The sequence below is a fragment of the Limulus polyphemus genome, unplaced genomic scaffold (genome assembly GCF_000517525.1).
Source record: "Limulus polyphemus unplaced genomic scaffold, Limulus_polyphemus-2.1.2 Scaffold102, whole genome shotgun sequence".
NCBI lineage: Eukaryota > Metazoa > Arthropoda > Merostomata > Xiphosura > Limulidae > Limulus > Limulus polyphemus.
Window position 1 is genome coordinate 208,776 of NW_013665712.1, and position 13,436 is coordinate 222,211.

The window sequence follows — 13,436 nt, forward strand, 5'->3', positions numbered from 1 at the left end:
TAACCACCTGGCCATGCCGGGCCGTTGAATAGGTAAAATGTAATCAGTGCAAAATTTGGGTGAATTAATTGTAATAGTGAGGTTTATATAATTTAATAGTGAAACCAGGATGAATATAAATGTTCCAACTGCAGGACATAGCAGTTGGTTATTTTGTACAAGCAATATTTTACAATACTGTTGTAACGTATTTTATCATATGGCGGGTTCTTTTGGGTTAGTTGGCAAAAATAATGCCAAGTCCAATCAACGTAGCAAAAACAAAATATTTGTATTCTTCAATAACTTTTGTTTCAGCCATGTTCATATGTAAACCTAATTTCACAAATAAAATTTTCAAGATAAGCCTCCGCAACTAAATGTAGGTCTAATTTTAAAAGTGCTCACACCATAACAGTTATCACTGAAAATACATCTTACAGCAATACATTAAATGTAATTAAATTATTTTTGTAGAGCAATAGCAATATATGGTATTGTAATTTTTTTATGCAGCTCTAATGGTTAAAGTTCCTGATAAGTAGAGCTGGTTGTTGGATCCCTAGAAATTTGAATTATGAGGATTGTTCTACTTTAATAACTGTATTATAAAAATTAACATAAGGCTGTGGCGCATAATTATGCTACATCATGTGCAGTTACTTACATTTTAAGTATACAGTGTTTCATTGATAAATGACATAATTTTTGTTAATTATGAATCTTATTTACTCATTGTCATAATTAAGGGTATGTGAGGAATATACAAATACAATAACCAAGCAGTCAATCATAGGATGACATGCAAAGCACTAACATTCAAATGATTATTTCTTAAATACAAACATTAAACTTTTGCAAAATTATGTTTTTACTGAAATTGAAAAGATTACAGAATAGTAATTGAAAACGTTCATAGTATTATAACAGCATTGAAATTTTTAACATAATTTGTGGGTATGTAGTTTTCTTTTACACATTAAGAACATATATTGGAAAATATAATGAAATTCGTCCACAAGATATTATGAATTTTGCAAGCTAAAAATATTTTCTACCTTTTATAAACCAAAATATCTACCACTTTATATTGGAAGATAATGGTTCGTAAACTATGGTGTATGAGCACACGTTTTCTACATCCTTGCACTAATTTAGTGTTGTTACATATTCTCTTATATGATGGATTCTTTGTATTATTTGGTAAAAAATAATGCAAAGTCCTTTCCAATTAACAATAATGAATTTATTTATTTATTCAATAACATTCTATGCAAGCTACAGGCTATATTCATTGGTAGGCCTAACTTAATAAAAAACGTTTCAACAGAAATTCCAAGAATAATAGTACACCTAACTCACAAATAAACTTAATTATTAACGTACTTGTAAAATTTCCTCATTAATAAATTGATAACAAACACGCTGACTGATTCACTAACTCAATCACTCATGAACAGACTCTCTAATTGACATTAACTGGTCAATCAATTCTAACTTACTCAAGCTGGCACATTTTTATATTGTACTATTTTTTTAAATACTCAAATACTATAGTAAAATTTGAGTTCCCAAAGGGTCTAAATTTCCATGAAAGTTCTGCACTTCACATAATTATTACATCGTAGAAAAAACTTCTTCTAGTGAAGAAAACATTAAAAAATTAAAAATATATATACTACAACAATATTGTTACGACAGCGGGGGTCACGTGACGAGTATTCTAGAAGATTCGCGATAAACGCTAGTGTGTTACGACAGCGGAAGTCAAGTGATTCTGGTAGCACGTGTTGAATGCCTAGAAAGTTCTAGAAGAGGCGGTATTATCGTATATAAGTGCACTAGACGGGAGCAGAGAAAGAGAGAGAGTAGGGAACCAAGGACAGCAGTTACGGTCGGTGGGAACAGAGGATAGCAGATACAGAGATCGGAACTATAGTTGCTGAAGGCGGAGACATACAATTGAGTCAAGCGCAGTAGAACGTGAGCGAATTGTTATGAATTATAGTGTGTGTTTAAGTCGAAGTAACTGTGAAAATTAAGTGTATTGCAAAGTTGTATTGAGGAAGAATAAACAAGTTTTATTTAAGAAAGGACTTGTATCGCAGAAAAATTAACAAACAAACATACAGAGACGTAACAATATGAAATTTTAAGGATTTATTATTTGCGCAGGTATCTGTCGTTTCCTCATAATATATTGGTCACGAGTCATTAAATTCATTTTGCTCTATTACTTTTTGTTCTGCGTCATTCACCTAGAGTAGCACCCTAAATTTTGACTCCCCTTGAGAAAGGCAGCTGAAGTTCACCTCTAATATGTGATGTTAGAAAATTACATTTCCTACTGGTAGTCGGATGATTTCCTATGGTAATTACCTTTTTTAAGTTTCATTGCAAATAATAAATCATGTAAATAGTGCTCGTCACTCTGGGTAAGTCTGTCATTGCTTACAGTTTGTTTGTTATGAATTTCGCGCAAAGCTAAACGAGGGCTATCTGCGCTATCTGTCCCTAATTTAGCAGTGTAAGACTAGAGGGAAGGCAGCTAGTCATCACCACCCACTGCCAACTCTTGGGATACTCTTTTACCAACGAATAGTGGGATTGGCCGTCACATTATAATGCCCCCACGGCTGAAAGGACGAGCATGTTTGGTGTGACGGGGATTCGAACCCGCGACCCGCAGATTGCGAGTCGAGCGCCCTAACCATCTGGCCATGTCGGGCCTCTTGCTTACAGTCTGGTCTGAATAAACTGTAGCAGCTTCAAACATAACCTTCCAGTAAAAATGATCGTCCATTGTGCAAAGTATAATATGTTTGAATGTATAATGTGTTTGTTTTAAATAAAAATTGTTTATTGTGATTATAAATTTGCTTCTCTTTATTTCCCATTAACTCAGTTACTCAGAGAATACAGAATTATATTGCAGTGAATATATTCCGTTATTCCGCAATACCTTGTCACTCTCAGGGTACATCACTGCAATCTCAAAATACCACATAGCAGATAGGCAAAAAGTTTGGTGCTATGACCATAGGATATCTTACTGCAGTTTTTTTCTGTGTCTCGCCTGACTGTGTATCACCCTTAACTTAAACTCTTGTAATATGCAGTATATCATGTATTTTCCACCATCTTTTATTAATATGGAAACTTTCAAAACTTTTAATTTAGTCTGATTCTATGTAGTTTGGCATAAACATGTGATCCAGAAAACTAATGAGCTGTTTCATTCTATCTTCCTTTATTCTTTGTTGTTCAGTAGATACTTTGACCAAGGGGATATTGCTGCATCCCCGTACATTGTGTAGATTATTTCATAGACAGTAATGTCCATTACTGGATATGTAGATAATATCTAAAATTTACAGCTATTGTATGTTGTAACAGAATTACAAGTTACATGTGCTAGTTGTTTATGGGTAAAACCAAGGTTTCCTGTTTGGTACAGAGCATTAGTTTTAAGCAGAATACAAAAGTTCTATTTGGTTTGAGATTAACCAACAGAATGTCATCTCGAGGGATGTAACTGTTACTTGGTTTACTTCTCTGGTACGAAGGTGACTGTCCAATGTCTATGCAAGTACACACAATCATGTTTGTGCTTAGCATTTTAAATATTGGTTGTTTTACACTTTATAATACATATACAGTCTATATATTTCCTTAGCTTAAATTCAGTCATATAGTTAAATTCAGATTTGCCCTGCAATTTTCCTACACAAGCCTCCCATTATAAAGTGGACCCTCAAAATACTACACTCTCTGTGTTCGAGTTTAAAAAAATGTTTTGTTTTGAGGAAATTAAAATTTTCACAGCTTTAAAGGTCACTGAAGACAAATGGTTGTCTAAAAGAGTTTTTTGGTTTAGAAGAAGTCCTCTCCTGTACATAACTTAATGATGCCGCAAAGGTCCACGAGTTCTTTCTTTTGTTGCTACAGATTCAGGAAGAAGAACTGTCAAAATATGATACATCTAGAATGGCTAATCGATTTCTCCCCCTGAGGATCTACCTCAGAGCAAAGGAAGCATGGATAAGTAAAAAAAGGAGAGAGAGAGAGACTGGGGGTTCCATTGGTAGACGAAGTTTGCCAACAGGAGCTCTTTCACTAACAACTGAGATGGTGCAAACCAAATGGTGAAGAAAGGAAAACATGCGGCAGTCACGAGCCTGTCTAAGCCAAAAAGTATCCTACTATGGCGACTATGGATAATAGAAAAGCCTTGGGTTATATAGAGCCAATGGCAGTTTGTCGTTCTTTCCCTATGAACCAGGAACCAACTACTCATCCAAGGGTAGGAGTTCCTGAGTGTACCTCCAAGTGTTTAGGATGTCTCAGCCTGGTATTGACCAATAGTCTGTGGGAAAAAGGGTTATGATGTGCAAGGCTAAGTAGGTTTCTCCTTCAGTTGTCTCGACCACTTCCTTAACCATTTTATACAGGGCATTGTCAGAAATGAACAGGCTTTGGAACAGGCAGTACCTGACGCTGAATCCACATGATTCAATGCTTGACCCAATCAAGTGTTGGATAAGAAGAAAAGACTGTTTCCGATGAGTGTCAGTTGAACCACTGAATTGAACTCCTCTGGTAGGAAGGTGACTGTCCAATGTCTATGCAAGTACACACAATCATGTTTGTGCTTAGCGTTTTAAATAAAGATTGTTTTGCACTTTATAATACACATACAGTCTATTTATTTCCTTAGCTTAAATTCAGATTTGCCCTGCAATTTTCCTGCACAAGCCTCCCATTATAAAGTGTAGCGCTAATAGTTATATGGAACTATAAGGTCTGATATAGTCAACAGTCTGTTGTAAGTTAATGATCTACGTGACAATATTATTGGCCTCTAATTGATATAGAGCTATATAGTCACTTATTGTAGAATCACTGACTTGAAGGAAGTAGTATTCCTTGCTTTCTAAATTACTTGGTGATATTTTCTGATAAAATATATGGACTGCATTTTACGGTTACTATTCGATTATAATGAATTAGGACAGCTGAAGTAAGTAGATGTAATACCTAGTTAATCAGTAGTTTGCACAACTGTAGATAGCAGCCAGAGTTTCAAAAGATCGATTAATAGAGCAGTATGACCCTTACTTTCTTGGCTATTGAGCAACATTTCATTGAGAGATGTCTATCAGATAGCGAATGATAGCTGCTTAATTATCATAAATTAGGACAATCTGTTAATCGTGAGATTGACAGAGTCCAAATGGTTTATTAATCTTTACTTTCAAGCTATCAAATATAATTTCACAATGAGAGATACCACTAGGATATTGGGTGATATCTGATCGATTATAATAAGTTAAGACAGTCACGTGGTTGAAAAATCAATGACTGAAAGGACATTGCAACCCTTGCTTTTCCAGCTGCCGAGTGATTTTCTTAAATGAAACAAGATCTGATGTTTCAAGAGGGTATTTTGCTTGATATAACTGAGTGGCAAGAGTTCTAGGTAGCATACTGCACGATCCTCACTAGATTACCTCCAGTACATTTAACTGTATATATAGTTTTTCTGTATGCAGTGAAGGAGCTGTCTTTCCTCTAGATATATATTTATATATATACTGTAGTGACAGCACCAATATCAATTTCATCTTATGGAATTCTTGCTAAAACGTTTTAGTTTAGCTGAATTTTACCAGTAATTATTTATTTTGTGATGCTTGAAAAGACAAGCTTATGAATTTGCCAGCTAATAGATAGTAGAACTTTACAGACCACTGTTATTGACACATAACAGCTAACCCAAGATAATTAACGAAATAAGTTGTGCGTGAACTGTCTGTTGTAAGTTACTGATCTAAGTGACAATGTGTAAATAAATACATGTGCGGTCTCACACATGTATGAACATGCGTCCCTAATCTTAAAATATACTGACCAGAGGGAAGGGAGCCATTCAGAAGCATCCTACAAATTACCATTGATGCTAAAGGATGGACTGTCACTCTTATGACGTACCTGCAATATAAATTGCTGAAAATATTTTGTGGTATCGCATTAATTCAAACCCGGCTGGCCAACTCCGAAATCCAGCGCTCTACAGGGCAAACTCGCGCCCTTGACACATTGAGGCTCATTAATTTCATTCAGGATGTTTAACTAAATTTTAGTTTTTCTCAGAGATTGCATTGACAAGCAATGACTATATATTATCGTAGCTTTAGCGCCATAAGGGTTAAAAACCTTAGGAAAACTTTTTTCTTCTTGTTGTTAATTAACAGTTCAAAGCGTTCAACCTCACTGTAAATACGCTTAATGGAAAATAAAATCTATGAAAGCTTAGCTGTATTACACTATATAATGTCTTTTCAGTTCTTTATTAAAATAATTTACATATATATATTTTTGTTTAATATAATTTACGATTTGTAATTCAAAAAGTATATAATACAGTGGTACAAAAGAAAAGGGCATTTACATTATACAGAATTTTAACCAGCTGTACGAATAAAAAAACTACGAAAAAACGTTTAATTTTTTGTGACATTCTTAAAGGAACATGTCGTTGCCAAGTAGAAATATTCACAACGTGGGTAATACGAAAACATTTATAAACATTGTTGCAAGTGTTTTAAATTTAATAAAACATGCATATGGAAAATATAATGCATAATTTTATTTGTTAGCGCAAGGCTGCTCGAGGGCTATCTGCTTTAACTGTCCCTAATTTTGAAATGATAGACTAGAGAATTTGTTTGTTTATCAATAAGCACACAGCTACACGAGGGGCTACCTGTGCTGCACCCATCACTGGTATCGAAACCTAGGTTTCAGCATTACAAGCCCACAGATTTTCCGCTGAGCCACTAGGGGACTAGACTAGAGAGTAAAAAGATAGTCAATACCATTACCACCAAATCTTTATCGACGAATGGTGGAACTGATTGTTACATAATAACGACCCCACGGCTGTAAGGCCAAGCATGTTCGGCGTCGGGTTTCGATCTCCGTACTCGCAGATTGCGAATCTAGCTCCCTACCGACAGGATCTAGCTTGCTTTTGGAAATTCATGTAAGACAGTATTGAAAGTTAGACACTACTACATTACTAGAGGTAAAAGTATACGACAGAGACATCTCAAAAGTAAATAGACACCATTATTTTTTCAATAGTCATTTATCTCACATTATCAACTTGACAAAAATGTTTACAAATATTCATCAGTATTTGGTCGATTTGCCCCTAGCATGGAATCGACGAGTTCTGCAATTTTTTCCTGTAGGATCTTGATCCAGGCTGCACGCAAAACATCAAGTAGCTCTCCACGAGACGCTGGTTTTCTGAAACTTCTTCTCACTGCTCGAGCAGGTATGGCCCAGACATGTTCATATCAGGTGACCGACTTGGCCATGGGAGCCGTTGGATGCCTTTCTTAAATAAGTGACTATTGAATAAACATCATGGTATCTATTTACTTTTGAGATGCCTCTGTATATTGAAAGACGACGTAATCATCAAGGTGTGCAATTATTCATGACGTTTGTTTGTTTGTTTGGAATTTCGCGCAAAGCTACACGAGGGCTATCTGCGCTAGCCGTCCCTAATTTATCAGTCTAAGACTAGAGGGAAGGCAGCTAGTCATCACCACCCACCGCCAACTCTTTTATCAACGAATAGTGGGATTGACCGTCACATTATAACGCCCCCACGGCTGAAATGTTTGGTGTGACGGGGATTCGAACCCGCGACCCGCAGATTGCGGGTTGGCCATTCCGGGCCCCATAATAAAGTGAACGTAATAAGTATGTAAAAGTGATATATCAATTACGTGTAAACATTTTAAACTTCGTTGCATTATGTACATCACATCTGCTATATATTAAACCCTTAACACAATAAGTATAAAGGTACTTTAAAATAAATAGCGACACTGGCTAAATATTATGATTACAACTGTATATGTTAGGAAGATTTACGTTCCAGCAGAAACCTGTTTACCTTTTAGAAGTAGACACGCTGAACAGAATAGAAGAGGTACGAAGGTAACTAAACCAGTCAGTCAAGTTATGACATTGGTCTGTTTTTTTTGCGAGTTGTGAAGGTTAAAAGCGAAAATTAAAACGTGGAGAAGAAGAGCGGTTGGTTAAACTCGTGGAAATATTTTGTCAATTAACAGGAATGTTATTATTAAACGCCGAGGCTTAAGTACTAAAGTTATGGATGGGTGTATTTTCAGTGAACAGATAATCTGTAATATTATGAATATAGATTGAAAAGAGAATGTTAAAACAACAGGAATAAATGTCACTTTTGTTAACTCGTCTGTGGAGAAATGATATTTCACGGAAGACTTTTAGCTTCAAGGTACGAGACGAAATAGAAATCTGGGTGAGTTTTATTAGTGGTTAAACAAATTTATTGGATAATCAATATGATATAATAAGTAATTTATCAATAATACATTTGATCACATGGAATAAGGTGGGTTACGAGCTGAATATTACTCTTGAAAGGCTTGATTTTGATACCTTGAATAACAATATATTCATGGTGCTGACACACACACACACACACACACACATATATATATATATATTATGAGATGAGAATTTATTCAACTGAATTTGTACTACAAATTGTAGACAGCGTCACAGTACAGGCCATCATATTAATACAATTAAAAGATATTATTCGTTTTCAAACATAAAACACTAATTTGAGACCCACTAATCCTAATGTACGCAGTACCTAGGGCGAATAAGAAAATTAAATAAGCAGAACGGCATGTTTCTAAAATTTTCTCAGACGCCATTTTTACATCACAACAACAAAATGTTTAAGTCCCGCTTTTATGTGGCGCGAAACACGGCTAAACAGACGCCATAAAAAAACACGAAAATGGTGTAGTATTATCCCGAAGCAAGGAATCTTGAATTACGTAGACAGTGAGTTTGTTAGAAAATGACGGTTAATGTAATATTCACATCACTGACCTTTATGTATGTACACTGGAGAACAATTTGGTTGTTGATTCCACTTCAAGCACGTTCTAATCATTGTGGCCGTACCTTTATTTGATCCTCAGAATCGTTCCATTAACTTTAGGAGAATCTCATAACAACAATCGGATGCTAATACTGCAGGTGATATAAATTTATTATGTTACGTTCAATACTTGAGACACATGACTCAGAATAGATTAAGAGTTTAAAATGTCAACAAAAATGCCTAGTGTTCTATTCACATTTGTCCGTTCGAAAATAGCGTGAAGTTGGCCTCAACTACCTCACTGGCTATCGCTGTTGTTTGTGCGAAATGTTAAAATTACAATGTTATAACATTTGGTAGTTTTAGCAGTGACAGCTTTGGGTGGTTTTTTAATATGAAAAAAGATAGGTTTAATTAATGCCATACACACAAGTCGCGTTCTGGCTGGTACGCTGACGTCTCAGAGTCAAAAGTTTCCGGATAAACCCGTAGGCCATGCCAATAGTTAGGGCGCTCAACTCGCAATCTGCGGGTTCGAGTCCCCGTTCCACCAAACATGCTCGCCCTTTCAGCCGTGAGGGCGTTATAACGTTACGGTCAATCCCATTATTCGATGGTAAAAGAGCGGCCCAAGTGTTGGCGATGGGTGGTGTTGACTAGCTGCCTTCCACCTAGTCTTTCACTGATAAATTAGAGACGGCTAGCGCAGATAATCCTCGTTGAAATTCAAAACAAACCAAACCGCAGGTTCTGGACTGTTATGCGAATAATAAATTAGACAAGGACAGCAAAAGAAAGAAAGAAACACAAATTAATTACTAAACACACAGTGTCTTTAAGTCTTCGACGCTATTGATTATTGTTGAGTAAAAAAAAAAAAGTATCAGTTATAATAAACTAGTTGTCAGCTACTATTTTTATTGAAATCTGAAAACAAAAATATTACACAAAATAATGTACAGAATATTATTAACATTATTCATACAACTTTTTTTTATAAAAGATTTACTCCACACATAATTAAATATGTCATAATATACGAAAAGCATTTCCAGTTGTGTAAACTAAAAAAAAAAAAGTTTTATTAAAGATAAAACTGCCAATATTCCTTCAGTGTTAAGTGTGACTATACATGTGCACAAATATGTTTTTAAACATTTAATTAGACTGATTCATGCAATTATCACTCTGGAGATTTGAAAGCTCAATGAAAATGTAATAGTTCAACTGCGCATTAATTCCTCTCACTAACCTCTTGTCATCATATCCAGACAAAAAAAACAACAACAAACAACAACAACAAAACATTAAAGTGCAGCACATCATCATCCAACACTGCATATGTCATTGACTATTCCAAAAAAAAACAAAAACAATTCATACCAATTTGTACGATCATCTATGCCAGGCTTTGAGATGGGCTCCAGTGTCCCAGGTTGTGTACACAAGATCGAAGTGATGCAAGCTTCTAATCATTGACATATGCAACCTTTATCTAGTCATAGAGTGGAAAATGATGTACATGATCTTTTGACGTATGGTTAACATAAATATTGAAAAATTACGTGAATATAACTGAATAAAGAAGCTAACCTAGTTATGGAAGGATGAAATTCATAGCTGGAAAGCGATGACATAAGTAGTTTTGTTAACATGGGCCAAAAATAATAGATTTTGAATGGCTGGGTGAACATATATCAGGTTGACATGTTTAGTAAGATGCTATTCCTTCAGTGCAATACAAACAGCAGAAGGGGAGGGGCATCCCCCCCCCCCCACAGAAAATGAGAAACATCATTCTTTCTTTATTCATTCAGAATATGTATACGAGTTTTTTTATTCAATTCACAATTTCACATTACTTTGCTCCTTCCCAAAATAATTTTTTGCGGACGCCCATGTGCACTGAGTGGTCACAAGTAAATAGACACCTAATTTTTCGTCATTTAACTGATTTATGCTAACTAATTTGTGTTCACAGAGCACTATATAAATGAAAATTGTCCGCACACTAATTATCTTGTGCTACAACGTGCCCAGAACTCAAGATTCTCTCGAATTGTCAGATTTTGTTAGAGGAAGGATAGTTGGTAAAGCAGATGGTGGAATAAGTCAGCGGCAAATTTCGCAGAATTTGGGAATCCCGCTTTCGAACAGTCAACAGAATCATCGTACAGTTCAGGAAACACGGCAAGGAAACAACTGAGCAGCGTCCGAGTCGTCCTGGTCCATCGGAGAGGACAAAAAGGGCTGTCAAGAGGAGCATCGTTATGGATCCCAGATTAACGACTGCAGAAGTGGCCAAAGTTGGTGGGATGAGCCCGAAATCTGTTCAACGGATTCTCCACAGATTGGGTTATCGTTGAAGAGCAGCTAGACGTAAGCCCTTATTAAGACCTGCCAACATTGTCAGACGAAAGACGTGGGCAAGTTATATGATGACCAAGCCTCTGGACTTTTGGAAGACCGTATTGTTCTCAGACGAATCAAGATTCACTCAATTTTCGGACAGTGGAAAGATATGGGTCTGGAGAGAATGCCTCACCAAGAGTTTGGGTTCAACAGATTACAGCCAACTGTGAAGCATGGTGATTTCAGCGTGATGGTTTGGGGAGCTGTTTGGGTTGGTGGGAGATCGAGCTTAGTGGAGTGCGTTGGCAACATAAATTTTGCGGAATAAGTCGAAATATTGGAGGAAGGACTCTTGCCACTTTATTCCTCGGGTTTCGTGGACAAGAACACAATGTTGTTCCAGGAAGATGGAGCACCGTGTCACACTGCTAGAAACACCCAAAAGTGGCAGGAAGAAAATTGTATCCAGAAGTTGCCCTGGCCGAGCCAATCTCCTGACATGAACCCCATTGAAAACCTCTGGGCCATACTCGACCGGCAAGTCAAGAAACAACCAAAAAACCAACTTCGAAGAGCGATCTACTCCAAGTTTTGAAGCAAGAGTGGGCAAAAATCCCACAATCTAAAATTGACGAGATAATTCTCACGATGCTCCAAAGGATCAACGAACTCCACGAAACGAAAATCCACTAGATATTAATTAAATTATAAATATATCAATTTTTGTGAATATGACGGAAAATTTCATTTTTTTCTGAAAAGGTGGTGTCTGTTTACTTGTGACCACGCTGTGTACAGCAGGTTTGGCAATGGGTAGGTAATCTAAAAATGTTTTGGACTTTCTCCCATAATGCATCCAAAAAGTTTAGTTTTAGTTTGGTAGGGGTTTCAAATCGTTAAACTTGCTTACGTTAAACGAGTTTGAAGTTTAAAAGTAACCGTGAGCATTCTGAAGGTTACTTCTCCTCTATCTGAACTTCGGAAAAAAGGGAGAACACATCAAGAAAAAAAAAAAAAAAATCCAAAATAAAGGCCCATAAACTTCTCTCAGCCAGTTATCTTCACTTGAACTGGTCAGTTGTGAAAGCTGCTGACTTTGGCAAGTCCCACACAGCATTGCACTATGAAATTAAGTGGTGCTGGGTCTTTTATTGGTTGTTCTTCTCAAAATATTTTGAAAACATAGCAGTGTTGTACATGCATGTAAAACCAGGCAGAATACATTTCTTACCAAATTAGGTTTTTACCTGATTCAAAATATAAACTATATATATATACATATATATATATATATATGGTCCTACCATGTTTAAATGACAAACTCTGGTGTCTCTATCATGTCTTGTAAAATATCATGTTTCACCTGATTGTCATTTGATTTTTCCCATTATTTTCATCTTCAAAAAAAGATATTAGCTACTTGGAATATGTCATTCTGTATATAAATTATATTTATTTCTAGATAAGCAAAAAAAGTAAACAATGGTCTATCTGTGCTATGCTCACCTTGAGTATCAAAACCCAGTTTCTAGCATTATAAGCCCATCATGGGAGAGGGGACAAAAAATTTGTTTTATTTAGAGTAAAGCTGCATTGTGTTATCTGCTGTGTCCACTGACCACTGCCTCCACAAGGGACTGTAAAATATGCATTTTTATCAGGTTTAAATAAATATTATTTTATTGATTTTTACATCTTCTTACTTTTCAGTTTATTACTTCCGAGTATTAAATCACTTACAAAAATGCAAGGAATGACTACTAGAATTATTTATAACTGGAAGAACTTAAGATATATATTAAGACTTTGAAATGTTTGAACTTTATTTTTGGAACTGGGTTTATTAAGTATTTAAAGTAGTACAGAGTAGATGGGATGTTTGCAATTTTAAATTCTGGTATAATAAAATTGATACAAAAAATTCATATCAAAAATAAAAACGGGCCTTCTGCTGGAATACTGTAAAACTACGTTTTTCTTTCTAAAAACAGAGCAAATTGTGGTTTCACAAACAAAAATATTGTTAAATATGTGTGTGTGTGTGTGTGTGTGTGTGTATTTCTACACCCATCCCAAATGTTTTCACATAAAATTCATTATTTAGTGTCTGATAACAGAGATGTTACCATGTTCTCATAATGAA

General features: G+C 35.7%; 1 long non-coding RNA gene across 1 annotated transcript in view; it reads left to right on the plus strand.

Annotated features, from left to right (window-relative positions):
- Positions 1–8,048: 8,048 nt before the first annotated feature.
- The window catches only part of LOC111088715, a 33,574-nt gene continuing 28,186 nt past the window's right edge, over positions 8,049–13,436 (plus strand). The window contains exon 1 of the long non-coding RNA XR_002613149.1: positions 8,049–8,341. This is a non-coding gene — a long non-coding RNA (uncharacterized LOC111088715). The remainder of the gene's footprint in view (positions 8,342–13,436) is intronic.